The sequence below is a fragment of the Pieris brassicae genome, chromosome 13 (genome assembly GCF_905147105.1).
Source record: "Pieris brassicae chromosome 13, ilPieBrab1.1, whole genome shotgun sequence".
Classification (NCBI taxonomy): Eukaryota; Metazoa; Arthropoda; class Insecta; order Lepidoptera; family Pieridae; genus Pieris; species Pieris brassicae.
Window position 1 is genome coordinate 1,874,999 of NC_059677.1, and position 13,049 is coordinate 1,888,047.

At 41.6% G+C, this 13,049-nt stretch overlaps 1 protein-coding gene and 1 non-coding gene across 12 annotated transcripts in view; one reads left to right on the plus strand and one right to left on the minus strand.

Moving 5' to 3' along the window:
* The window catches only part of LOC123717656 (neurobeachin), a 468,381-nt gene that overhangs the window by 393,313 nt on the left and 62,019 nt on the right, over window positions 1-13,049 (minus strand). The gene's annotated exons all lie outside the window — the stretch shown is intronic.
* Trnaa-agc lies at window positions 835-907 on the plus strand. Its single transcript has one exon. It is a non-coding gene; the product is annotated as a tRNA-Ala (tRNA).

A 13,049-nucleotide genomic window follows, 5' to 3' on the forward strand; every position in this document is an offset into this window, starting at 1 on the left:
ACAACCTTTTTGAGGTCTGGGCCTCAGTATATGTATATGTTTCATGATCGTTTGTGAATTGAATAGGCGATTAGGTGATCAGCCTTCTGTGCCTGACACACACCGTCGACTTTTTGAGGCTAAGGCAAGCCGGCTTCCTCACGATGTTTTTCTTCACCGTTCTAGTGAATGTTAAATGCGCACATAGAAAGAAAATCCATTGGTGCACAGCCGGACATCGAATCTACGACCTCAGGGATGAGAGTCGTACGCTGAAGCCACTAGGCCAACACTGCTCTGCGAGTGATTATTAGTATATTATTTAAAACATACGTTCCGATGAAGGAAAACATCGTGAGGAAATTGCCTTAGACCTGCCATCATATAAGGGGAAACGATGTTATAGTAACGATTAGCTATAGTTATTGTATAAACTAGATTATTTAAATTTAAATTAATTATAATATATTTGTATTTTAAGTATTCATAACTTTATTTACATACCAGGCTAACGTGATCCATATAAGACGTATTTTTGGATGTCGTTGTCGCTTGATCGCTTCGTAGCGCAAAAGATTTTACACAACAATGATCAAAAAGTCGTACACGGAGCTATGCAAGAAAAAAACGCGTCAATTTAAAGGCCTATATTTATTATATATAGAATACGAGGTTCTCCTCGTATTACTACAGACGAGTACAACACTCTTATTTACCTAAAAATATACTAACACTAGAAAATAGCAAGTAGAATTCTGTTAGAATAATTTATATCCAAATGGATTTGTTTGCAAGCGAATGAATAAGTCTCAATATAACTGAAAGTAATGGCTAAATTCAAAACGACAAACACGAGGGGGCGTAGCTCAGATGGTAGAGCGCTCGCTTAGCATGCGAGAGGTACCGGGATCGATACCCGGCGCCTCCAAACTTTTTTTATTTTGTATGAAAGAAGAAAATATTTTTTACCTACCTTACTACCTAGTATGTAAACGACATCACAGATCGCTAGCTAAATTTATAGAACATTTCCTGTAAATACATGCGCATTTTACGTTTCATCCGTACATACTTATTTATATATACTATATAGGATTACACAGTATGCATCGTTGCTCTCAAAGGAGATCGGCTTCCTGTAACAGCAGAGAAAAGCCGTTCAAGGAAACTCAACATCCGTTATGGGACTTTAGTAACATACGTTAACAACGTCGTAATCTACTTTAACCGATTGCGTATTATTTGAACTTCGTGCCTAAGTTTTAAGTTATTAGTTGAAAATTATAACTATCTATTAGTTATATAGAGAGAAGATGTAACACGTACACCTCGACGTCCGTTGTTCCACAGCTGTGCGTTTTTTAAGGCAGTTTTTACCACGACCCACCACTATGTGGAACCAGCTGCCCAGTGAAGTGTTTTCGACCAATTCGACTTTGGGTCCTTCAAGAAAAGAGCGTACCAATTCTTGAAAGGCTGGCAACGCACGTGCGAGCCTTCTGGCAATCTGAGTGTCCATGGGCAGCGGTATCTCTTAACATCAGATGAGCCTCCTGCCCGTTTGCCTCCTATTACACAAAAAGAATACAAAGGAGTCAAAGTGGATATGGGCCGGTCACATTTCCCGCATTTGTGATAGCAGATGTGTCAAGAAGACCCTTACTTGGAATGGTCCAGTGGAAGATGAAAGAAAGGACGCCCACAAGAAACTTATGAAGATTGAATACAAGGGATAGTGGGGCAGAATTGGGAAATTGTCGCGAGGAATAGGGAGAAGTGAATGAATTTGGAGGAGGCCTTCACTCCGCCGGAGGTCCAGTTCTAGTGTAAAACATAACGACATGGACTTAGTGTAGTGTAGTACTCGAATAAAAGTAATATTTTTGGAATGAAGTTCCTTATCGTTCATTGCAAAAGGGAGATAGACGGAAAAAATTAAGACCAAAAGTTGTAACGACATTTTTTGCTATAGTTGTAAGCCGTCCGGCCTGCGCATGATTCTCTGTCTCTTCCTCTCTCTTTCTCTCATAGTAAGCAAGCCAGTTATTTTCGTTTCGTCTTTCTATTTCGCATTGTACAGGTTGGTGTCGCGACAATTATACTTGTTGAGTGTATTTATTTGTACGAATTTGATTGATGAATAAACAACAATCCAGCAGAATCAACAACAAAATACAATACTACCAGTTTTTTCAAGCATTTACATAAAATATAATACCAAACATAATATGTTATCTACTTCAGTTACCATATTATTATAACTTTTAAAAAAATATTACATTTCCTTCACTAATTCTCAAGTTTTTATTTATTAATTGAAGTTAATTCAATTTACAAGGTAATCAATGTACGTAACAAGAATTTCTAATGTGATTCAAACAAATGAACGTTTTATAAATTAACTTTTCTTTAGTAAGGTTTAAAATAATGTTAAAAATACCTAGTTAAATAAAAAATTCAACATTGAACGAGAAGAGCTACTGTTTTATTGAAACATCCAAATGAAAAGCGTATTCCTTCCAACTCGGCTACAGTTTCCAAGACTTCTATGAGTAAATAAAATGCTTGATATCACGATGAATGAACCTTCGCTCGCAGTATTAAAGTGAATCCACTTAAAATTGCATAAAATAATTTTTAACCTGCAAATTACGTTAAATATTCAACTTGTTATGCAAAGAATGACGTAAAATAAATTATCTTTTCATCATTTAAAACTTTATGAATGAAACAAAAATGTTGTTACATGTGTAGTGTTATAAAATTTCGATTGAAATTTAATTAATCTATAAAAAAATTATCGGAAACTATGTAGTTTTTTATTTATTCCTTAAGCTCTGAGGAAGGCACAGAAAAACCAGATATTATTCCGGAGAAGAGAACGGTCCTATAGTGTAGGTTAGCAAAATTTCCATATTAAAAAGGTATGCTAAGTAAAAAAAATTTTTTAGGTAGCTGGATGACGAAAGCGACCTCTTTTTCTGCATAAGAATTAGATTAGAAAATATCAATATAAAATTTAGGAATACTTAACCAACTGGATAGATACTGGATTAAGCCATGAAGCCATATCATGACTTTCGTTACGATAGGAATTTAATTTTGAGTGCATAGCGCCTTTAAAATTCAAACTTTGTTCATGTAACCTTAAGGCGTTTCACATGACATTGACAGAATGCGTGCTGCAAATATCGCCAAAGAGAATGGAAGAAAAATGCTTCGATCGGAGTTATTATATTGATAAAATACATATAAAGCAATTACAGTCGCTAATTGTTTGTGGCATTAATCTTTATGTAATGTTTTTCACATAACCAGTTATATGTCGCCTGTTCCCATGTCGGAATACCAACAACACTATTTTATATACGCTCCAGAAAAATAAACAACGAGTTGTATATCATAAACGTAAATGTTATTATAGCGTTAATGAGTACCTAGAAGATAAAAATATAGCTTAATTTCATGATTATTAATCCCTAAATATACAAAATTAAATAAATAAAAAAATGTTATTCTATGTAATTGGTACTAGCCTGGAGTGTGAAGTTTTATGCGCTGTTTTTTATTGTGTTGCTATTAGCTATGTTATATAGGTTTCGTAATGCCTTCTTTTGCTGTGCCCTAACAGGGTCCATAATATTGTACCTAGCTTTAAGCCTCATAAACATCTTTTGTAACGTTATGGAATGCAAATAAATACATGAATACATGAAAGCATTTTTAGTTAATTATTCCAATTCAAAATCAATTCATAGTTTATAGGACAACGTCTGTCGGGCTCGCTAGTAAATAAATAAAAAAAAAGCTTTCTTAGTTTTTCCTTTCTTATACAAAGTTGCAGCCGCAACTGTCTCGAGTACCAATGTGACAGTTGTGACGAAGAGCATGCAAAGTGTTATGACGTTAGAGCTATTGTGTATCTCATGGCTTCTCAGTTGCACGTCGCAAATCTATTGATTTATGTTATCGAAATAATAAAGATAAATTAATTGACGTTGTATTTAAGATGGCTATAAATGATAAATTTTCGATTTGATTTAAGTAGATATTAAATGTGTTTCAAGATAATTAAATGTTAATGTTGAATTTCTTATTCAGCAATTACTGTTTTTTTCATCACGCAAATGGTAAGTCGGTTTTTGTTTATTTATTTTAATAAATCAATATGGAAAGGGCTGATCTAGCAACCGTCTATCAAGTCCTTTGTATGACGTCGTACAGCAAATATGCAGGAATAAAACTTAGCGATTAAAAAGACTTACGGAGGGTGTCAAGCTAGGTTTTCTCTTATTTTTTGCATTCATGTACAAATAGTAAGGAAAATATATAAATTATATTTTGATTTTAAGAGATAGTGAATAGTATATATTGAAATCTGTGTTTAACGTTATAATGGTAAAAATATTAATAGTTCATTAAAACTCGAAACAAACGATTTGAAATCCATTTAATAAGAATTGTTTAAAAGCGTTCTGGATCAAACAAATTCATAATAATACAGTTGTATAAACACGCCATCTTCAGTCAAATGTGACTGTTAAAGCTGGAACGTGGCCGCAACATTAAATAGTAAATACTTTAAAAAGCGCCCTCTCGTGAGTTACCTGATAAAATATGACATAGTAGCGCTTTTGTCGTTTTAGTAACTAACATGGCGGCCTGCAGACTTTTATCGTAGTTCCAAAGCCTATTAACTAGATGGCGCTCAAAACAAATATTAATTAACATTAATATTATAATTTTATTTCATTACAAAAACTGTATTAATTTAGAAAACTCGATTCATTGCAGCAGTCTGATTACTATGATTCGTGCCAATTTCATGTTTTTAACTATGAAAAACTGTTTCTAGACGTCATTCGTTGTTTTACCGCGTTTAGGACAGCCATGAGTCATCTTCATATAACCATTTTCTTTTTTTGGAACCTTCATGACTTACCTGTAAACAAAAAAAATATATATAAATATACTATATAAGTTTTTTACGCCGTATTGTATATTGCGCTTGATACGTATCTCTTTAACCGACTACAAAAAAGCTTCTAAGTATGTGTGCTAAATAGAGTAAGTGTATGTACTATGTTTCTCAATAAATTTCTCGGCAGCTCAAATCACATCGAGGCAATACTTTTGGTTTAGTTGGAATATTCAATTTGAACTTTGAAAACAGTCCTAAGTATTTTACGTTAAGCCCATTATGTTATTTGTGGGATAAACAGATCAGAAACAATCACTTAATTGCTATTACAGATGAGTAAACAAAGAAGGCTTTGCTATCGGGGACTCTCAAATGAATTTCCCACAAATTACAATAAAAGGATAAGAATTTCTGAGGTCTAGTCCGGGGTAAGAAATATGTGAGCGTGTACCAGTTGTACATAAGAAGTGAAATTTCTTTATGACCTTATTTTTCGAAAATCTACTATATGCAACTTTACAGAAATTGGTTAAATAAAGCTAAATAAGATAAAGTTTACCAAAAGGCTTTTATTATCATAGACATGAATACAAATATTACTAAGATTATTACAGAATTTCATTAATTGTAATAGAATTATTACTATCATTGTTATCGTTATTATATACTTTTGTTATTAATGGCTTCGAATCTCTTCGATTGAACAGTAAACCGGTAGGGACCAGGAAAAGATGGCGCGTAACGGGATAGTGTGACGCGTAACCGAAAAATGTGACGGTAAATTTTACAACGCCGATAAAGAAGTTTCACTTCAATAAACTTTATTATACACAATAAAAAGTATATTAAGATAAATAGAAACTGCATTAGTCCCCACACTAGGATTCTCTGTGACGTATGCAACTACTCTCTTCCATATGACATATTAACGGTACATAATAAATTCAACATAACACTTACAATTTTATATTTAAACTATAATAATATTAATAATTTATTTGCAAAAATATGGTCCAAAAATGCTATGGTAACACTGAAAATGTTTAGAACGGGCCAGTTAGAAACATTGCTAATGAAAACTTTTTTGGAATTTCAAGTTTAGAACACTTTGGTAACCTAATGTAGTATAGTGCATTCACTTGTCATTTGTTTTTGTGAATTGGCGGCAAATCTAAAACTCTTGTTTAACGTGAAATTGAACCTAACGCGAGAAAATTCGGCCAATTATTTATTATGACTTTCGTTGTGGGCTTACTCAACAACAAAGCTATGATAGGCTGGGGTTGGGTTTGGATCTATGCTTCTAAGGTTTCCAGCACGACATGCTTGCATTAGCATGGTAGCATAGGTGCAAACCCACCCTACCACATCCTTCTGATGGGTAGGGAGGCGTGGTCTTGGGGGTAGCGCAGGTCGCTGTGATCCCCAAGGCAAGTTTGGTGGACTAACCTTCCCGAGGTTGCCAACCCTGTTTTTGGTCTAATACCCTATGTATTAGACGTAACTAAAACCACCAAGCGAACTTTTGCAGGGATGTAGAGGTCATGTCCTTGCGAGTTCATCATCCAAAATAAAAGGACGGTGGACAGTAAATGACCTCCCGCGTGTTTGTGCCGTGCGCGGGGACCCGTACGGGGGGATGAAGGAGTCCTGGAGGTTGAGTGGAGTAGTGCGCCGGTACAGTTGTGCGCTGCACACAACACACCTCTTTGGTCTGGATTTCCCCTCACACGGGAGGCCGTGGATTAGCTGACCACGGTCAACCGGCTGTGGTATCCCGTAAGAGGGCTACCAAGCGAGAGTCGGGGTGTAGGTGGGGGGGGCGTCGGCGTGGCACGGGACTCGGGGTGAGTTTGCGTCATCGTCTCGGGATGCGAACAGCTCCGTACTCTCTTGCGGCATGCGGACGCGCCTGCCCCTCTACACGCTGACTCTATACCGAAGGAGTAGCTCTGACGTCGCTTGCTGAGCAAGGGACGTCCCCGACTTGAGGGCTCCGTGGCGGGTGGAGAGCTCCGACGGTGAATCTATTTCATACCACCACATGGATAAAGAGACAAAACACACAAACCAACAAAAGGCTGCATCCACAGATGCGCCTAAAACTAACATAAACAGGGTTGCGTCGCAGGACGTGTTGAGGTGCAAGTCACCAGTGACACGATACTCTGATGCCCCTATCTCGCAAACGGATGCACCCAATAGGGCAGCGTCCGAGGCACCAAAGGAGAGGGCAGCGGCTCAGGAAGGCCAAAAGAGCGACGGAACAGCAACAGCTGATTACCGGCTCTCAGAGGATACCTGAGAATCCTGGAACTGCCCCCGCGGTTACCACAACTGCAGGACGCGGGAAAAGGGCACCGAAGCCGACTGGGTCCTCTGCCGCGCTCAAGCCTATTGGCTCTAGGTGCGGTAAAGAACCTAGAGGGGGTTACCAAACCAAAAACCCAAACCAAACCAAACAACAAACAAAGGGCCAGAAACGCGATCGGCCAGAGGAAACCGTGACACCGACTGGGGAGAGTAAAAGGGTTAAACCTAACAAACTCCGGCTGGAGTCAGGGACCTCGGCCAGTTACGCGGAAGCGGCAGCATCCTACAAAGCCAACGAGCTTTGTGTTGCCGTGATGACTGAGCCCTTTATAGACATGACACAAGAACAGGCAGATAACATCCGCCTACAAATCGAGGGTAAAATCCAAGATGAGCTCATGGCGGATCTTGAAGCTACCCTAGCAACTGAACCCAACGACATCAGATTCCGGGGAAGAGCCCACTTCTCAGATGGTGTCCTCAAAACTTGGTGCGAGGATACCTACACGCTGGGATGGCTTACCGGAGCATGCGATGTCATCAACAATCCGATACCGGACACCAAACTGGTGGTACGGCCTCAGTCAGACATTCCGAAGAAGGTGCCGTGCTTACTGCATGTTCCAGAGTTCACTGGTAGCACGGAAACTTTACGGAAACTGATCACCAGGCAAAACCGCCACCTAAACATCAGATCTTGGACCCTGACTCACGAACGTAGAACACAGGACCCGACAGGCGTATCTTTGTTCCTTCGTGTTCCGGAATATGAGATCTCAAAGATCAAGGCACACGAACGCCGCATCTACTATCTGATGGGGAACATCTATATCCGAATTCTGGAAAAGGATGAACCCTCAGTGGTAGCTGCCGCCACAGTAACTACTGCCAGTACATCGGGGACGGGATCCTCGGGGCCAAAGCCGCCCTCGTCAACGACGGAGATAGCCGCGGTTGCCGAGGTAAACGTCCCCATGGAGACAGTTCAACAACCACCCTCACCGGTGCAACTAACCTCGGATGACGAGTTCTTTCAGGAGACAGGGGGGAGTGAATTCAGCGACAGCTGTTTGCGCTCCTCCCCCTAACCGGACTGACCTTATCCAGACCAACCTCCAGCACAGCCAAACAGCGTCGGCTTCACTACGCAGACTGCTGGAGACCAACCCGAAGACCATTGCCGCGATCCAGGAGCCGTGGATCAGGAATGGCAAGGTATGCGGCCTGGGTAACACCGGTGGTAAACTTTTGCTGGATACCTCAGTAAGTAACCCAAGAACCTGCATTATCATACCTAAACATGTACCAGCATACCTAATTAACGAACTGTGTTCAAGGGACCTTACAACCATTAGGTTACCTAGGGACGCACATCCAGACATCGTCCTGGCGTCCGCCTACTTACCGGGTGACGAGGACGTGCCCACTCCAGAACTCGGCCTTCTGGCTGACTACTGTGAGAGGGAGAAACTGGAGCTTATAATCGCAGCAGACTCCAACGCGCACCACACGCTATGGGGTAATGCAAATACCAACGCTCGAGGTGAGAATATGCTTAACTTCATTCTTAGCAATAATCTTATCTTAGCAAACAGCGGCTCTGAACCAACCTTTATCAACGCACGCTCGCAAACCATAATCGATCTAACAATGGTGACCTCTGGTCTGTCAGATCACATACAGGATTGGCATGTCTCCAGAGAGCTATCATGCTCAGATCACAGGTGGATCCGCTTTACAATCAAAGGGGAGCTACCTAAACCACAACCACGACGCATACCTCGGAGAACTGATTCAGTAAAATTTTACAGTATAATCGGCTCAGAGGTTAGCAAACTAACAATACCAACCACCATTGATGTACAAGACATAGACAAACATGTAAATAACCTAACGTCCCTAGTCCAGACCAGCTTTGAACGGTCGTGTCCCCTTACCATGCCTAGGTGGGGGAGTAGACATAACTGGTGGTGCCCCGAACTGGAGAGACACCGAAAGAAGGTCAGGAAGCTGTTCAATAGAGCAGGAAATACCCGTTTACCTGCCGACTGGGACAAGTACACAATCGCGAGAAGACGATTCAAAAAACTTTTACGTTCTAGGAAGCAAGAGTGCTGGAGACACTTCTGCACCAGCATTGAAAGCAACAACCAGGCAACCAGAGTGAAATCATGCCTCTCTAGTGAGCCTTATCACTCAATCGGTTGTCTTAAAAAACCTGATAAATCATTTACAAAAACCGATGCAGAAACATGTGAACTACTGATGGAAACACACTTTCCAGGCTGCATAATTGCCAACGACCAAGCATGGCAACCCTACTCAGAAAGAGCCACCACCGACTCAGACTGGAATGTAGCTCACAAAATAATCACAAATGAAAAAGTAACATGGGCAATCAACTCCTTCCTACCATTCAAAGCGGCTGGCCTGGATGGCATCTTCCCAGGCCTACTAAGATGGAGTGGAAACCTTTTGGTGGACTATCTTGTCTCAATCTTCCGAGCATGTATAGCCCACCGCTACATACCTTTGAAATGGAGGGAAGTGAAAATAATATTCATCCCAAAACCAGGCAGAGAGGACTATACCCAGGCGAAATCCTTCAGACCCATAAGCCTCACATCTTTCCTGTTAAAAACAATGGAGAGGCTTGGAGATCTGGAAATACGTAGCCAGGTATCGCTATCCAAATTCCTGCACCCAAATCAACATGCCTACAGCCCAGGCAAGTCAACGGATTCATCACTCCACAACGTTGTGTCTCGCATTGGCGACTCCCTGAAGTTAAAACAGTCAACCCTTGGTGCATTTATTGACATCGAAGGCGCTTTTGACAAAACAAACTTCACGAGCATTACCAGAGCACTCGTTACATGTGGAGTATCATCAACCCTGATAGGGTGGATAAACAACATGCTAAAACAACGAGCTATACAGTTCACTGTTAATTCCACGACACGGGGCATTGTCAGCAGAGGCTGTCCGCAAGGTGGTGTCTTATCGCCGCTACTGTGGAACCTCGTAGTTAACGAGCTCATCACAGAACTCAACGCTGGCAACCTCTACACAGTGGGTTATGCGGACGACATAGCTATCTTGATATCGGGAAGCTTTGAAAGTACCCTATGCGATCTCATGGGAAGGGCTTTCAAAGTAATTGAGAGATGGTGCAACAAGCACGAGCTATCTGTCAACCCATCAAAAACAGAGTTAATACTCTTTACAAACCGGAGGGTTCTGGGACCACACAGGCTTCCAAAACTCTTCAACACACAACTCAAACTCAAAAATGAAATAAAGTACTTGGGTGTGATTCTGGACAGTAAACTGCTCTGGAACAAACACCTAGAACACAAACTGAGCAAAGCAACGATCGCCTTCTATCAGTGCAAAAAGATGCTAGGCGTGAAATGGGGCTTATCGCCTAAAATAACATTATGGCTATACACTGCCATAATCAGGCCAATGCTGGCCTATGGAGTCCTGGTTTGGTGGCCAAGATCTGAACTTCAAATGGCGATCACGAAACTGGGACGCTTCCAAAGGCTTGCCTTGTCCGCTGCTAGCGGTTGTATGAGAACAACTCCGACCGCAGCAATGGAGATAGCCCTGCAAATCTTACCTCTAGACCTACACATACAGCAGGAGGCGGCACTAGCGGCCATCAGGCTTATGGTATTGGACCTATGGGGAAAAAACCACTACAGTTCACACACAGTGATTCTCAACAGGGCAATAGACTACCAACCTCTTATAGCTGCGCCATGTGACAGAATCACTAATCAATTAATATTCAACAAGAAATATCTTATACAACCGAGAGAAGAGGAGCAAGATCAGTCGCCCCTGAATGAGCTACGTATATACACCGATGGTTCAAAAACAGGGTGTGGCTCAGGCGCTGGTATTTTCTCCTTTGATCTCAACATCAACATACACCTACCTCTGGGCACACAAAGCACAATCTTCCAATGTGAATGTGTCGCTCTAACCGAAGCAGCCAGAGCCGTACAGCGGATGGGAGTCAATGACTTTTACATTAAGCTCATATCGGACAGTGCATCCGTGCTGATGGCGCTCGGTAACGAAAACACAAACAGCAAATTAATACTGGAGTGTCACGAAGCACTGGAGGCAATAGCTCTAACAAATAGAGTTACCTTACAGTAGATTAAGGGACACAGTGGCTCTCTCGGCAACAATGCAGCCGACGAGCTTGCGAGAAGAGGCTCTGGTATGATACCTGCTGGCCCGCATCCGCTCCTCCCCTTACCCTTCTCGCTAGTTCGAACCTGGATTCGCCAGAGATCCACTGTACTCCAGAATCAACGATGGTCGCGAAGTGTAGATTGCAAACAGTCCAAAATGGCTCTGCCGGCTGTGAACCCGCAACTTACTAAGCGACTTCTAAACCTGAACAGAACCAATCTCAAAACAATCATAGGGACAATCACGGGCCATTGTCTCCTTAACAAACATCTTTTCGTCCTAGGCGCAACAGACAGCCCCTTGTGCAGAGGCTGTTTCAGCGCAGAGGAATCAGTCACCCACGTAGTCCTGGAATGCGAGGCTGTGGCTAATCAACGTACAAAAATCCTCGGAACAGTGAGGTCGCTCCGCGAAGCCTGTGAAGTGCCCGGGAGACTTCTGTGCTTCTGGAAGGAGTTGGGCTGGCTAAATTAGCCAGGGCTTCTACGCACAACGGACCGACTACGTGTCTAAGTGCGGAAATTGAGTCCACCTACCTACCTACCTACCTACCTAGCCTGCGATTAACATTTCTTAATGAAGCCCCATCTCGTGCCACTATTTACAATTGGTTTAACGAGTTTAAGCGTGGACGTAGCAATCTCAATGATGATGCGCGTGCGACGCATGTTAGAGGTAGATAAAAGAGTGACCTATCAGCAGATACGGGCATTGGTATGAGTCAAGTTCAACAAATATTACACGAACATTTAGGCGTCAGGAAGCTTAGAACCAGATGGATTTCCCATACTTTAACTGACGACCATAAACACCTTCGGTGAATATTTGACTATGGCAGGTGTCGAGATAATGAGTCATCCGCCATACAGTCCTGACCTGGCGTCCTGTGTCTTTCAGTTATACCCAAGAACTAAAGATAAAATTTTCGCTTTAGGAGACCTCAAGATGCGGTGAAAGCGTACGAAAATGCCATAGAAGAAACTCTAAGGAAGAATGGGCCCACTGCTTTTCTCAGTGGTTCCATCGAATTCGACGATGTGTAGAGAGGAACGGAGATTACTTCGAAAAACAATAAAAGTATTGGCAACTTTCTACATTAAAGTATTTAAAGTATATAAAGTTTGAATTGTGAAAATTTAGTGTGACACTCGGCGGAGCTTGACCGCAAGCCGCGAGCCTGTCCGCTACCAGGGCCAAGTTGAGATTACTCCTTGGCCTCTCACCACCGGATTGACATCCCGGACATGACCCCAGTTTGCGAGCAACGAGTTGAGCTCATTTCTTCTCGCGCGCTGCTGCCCCCACCAAGGGCTATTAGATGGTGGTCTTTGTTAGTGTGGCTTATAAATAAATAGATTCTTAACCTAGACTGTACAGTGTACATACAGTAAAAAAAATCCACTAAAATTAGATTCAAAAGCTCTCTAGGGCCACCACGTGACCTGACGAACAAGTCAGGTTATAATTTTTTTTTCATAAATTCACGCCTTTTTCCCGAAGGGGCTCCCACTCGCATGCTCGTCTCATATCATGTTTGACCTGTCACTGTCGCCATCTATTTGCCCTAATCTGTGAAAGGCACAGACTAAGTCACGTCACAAAAATAATAAAAACAAAATGAAAT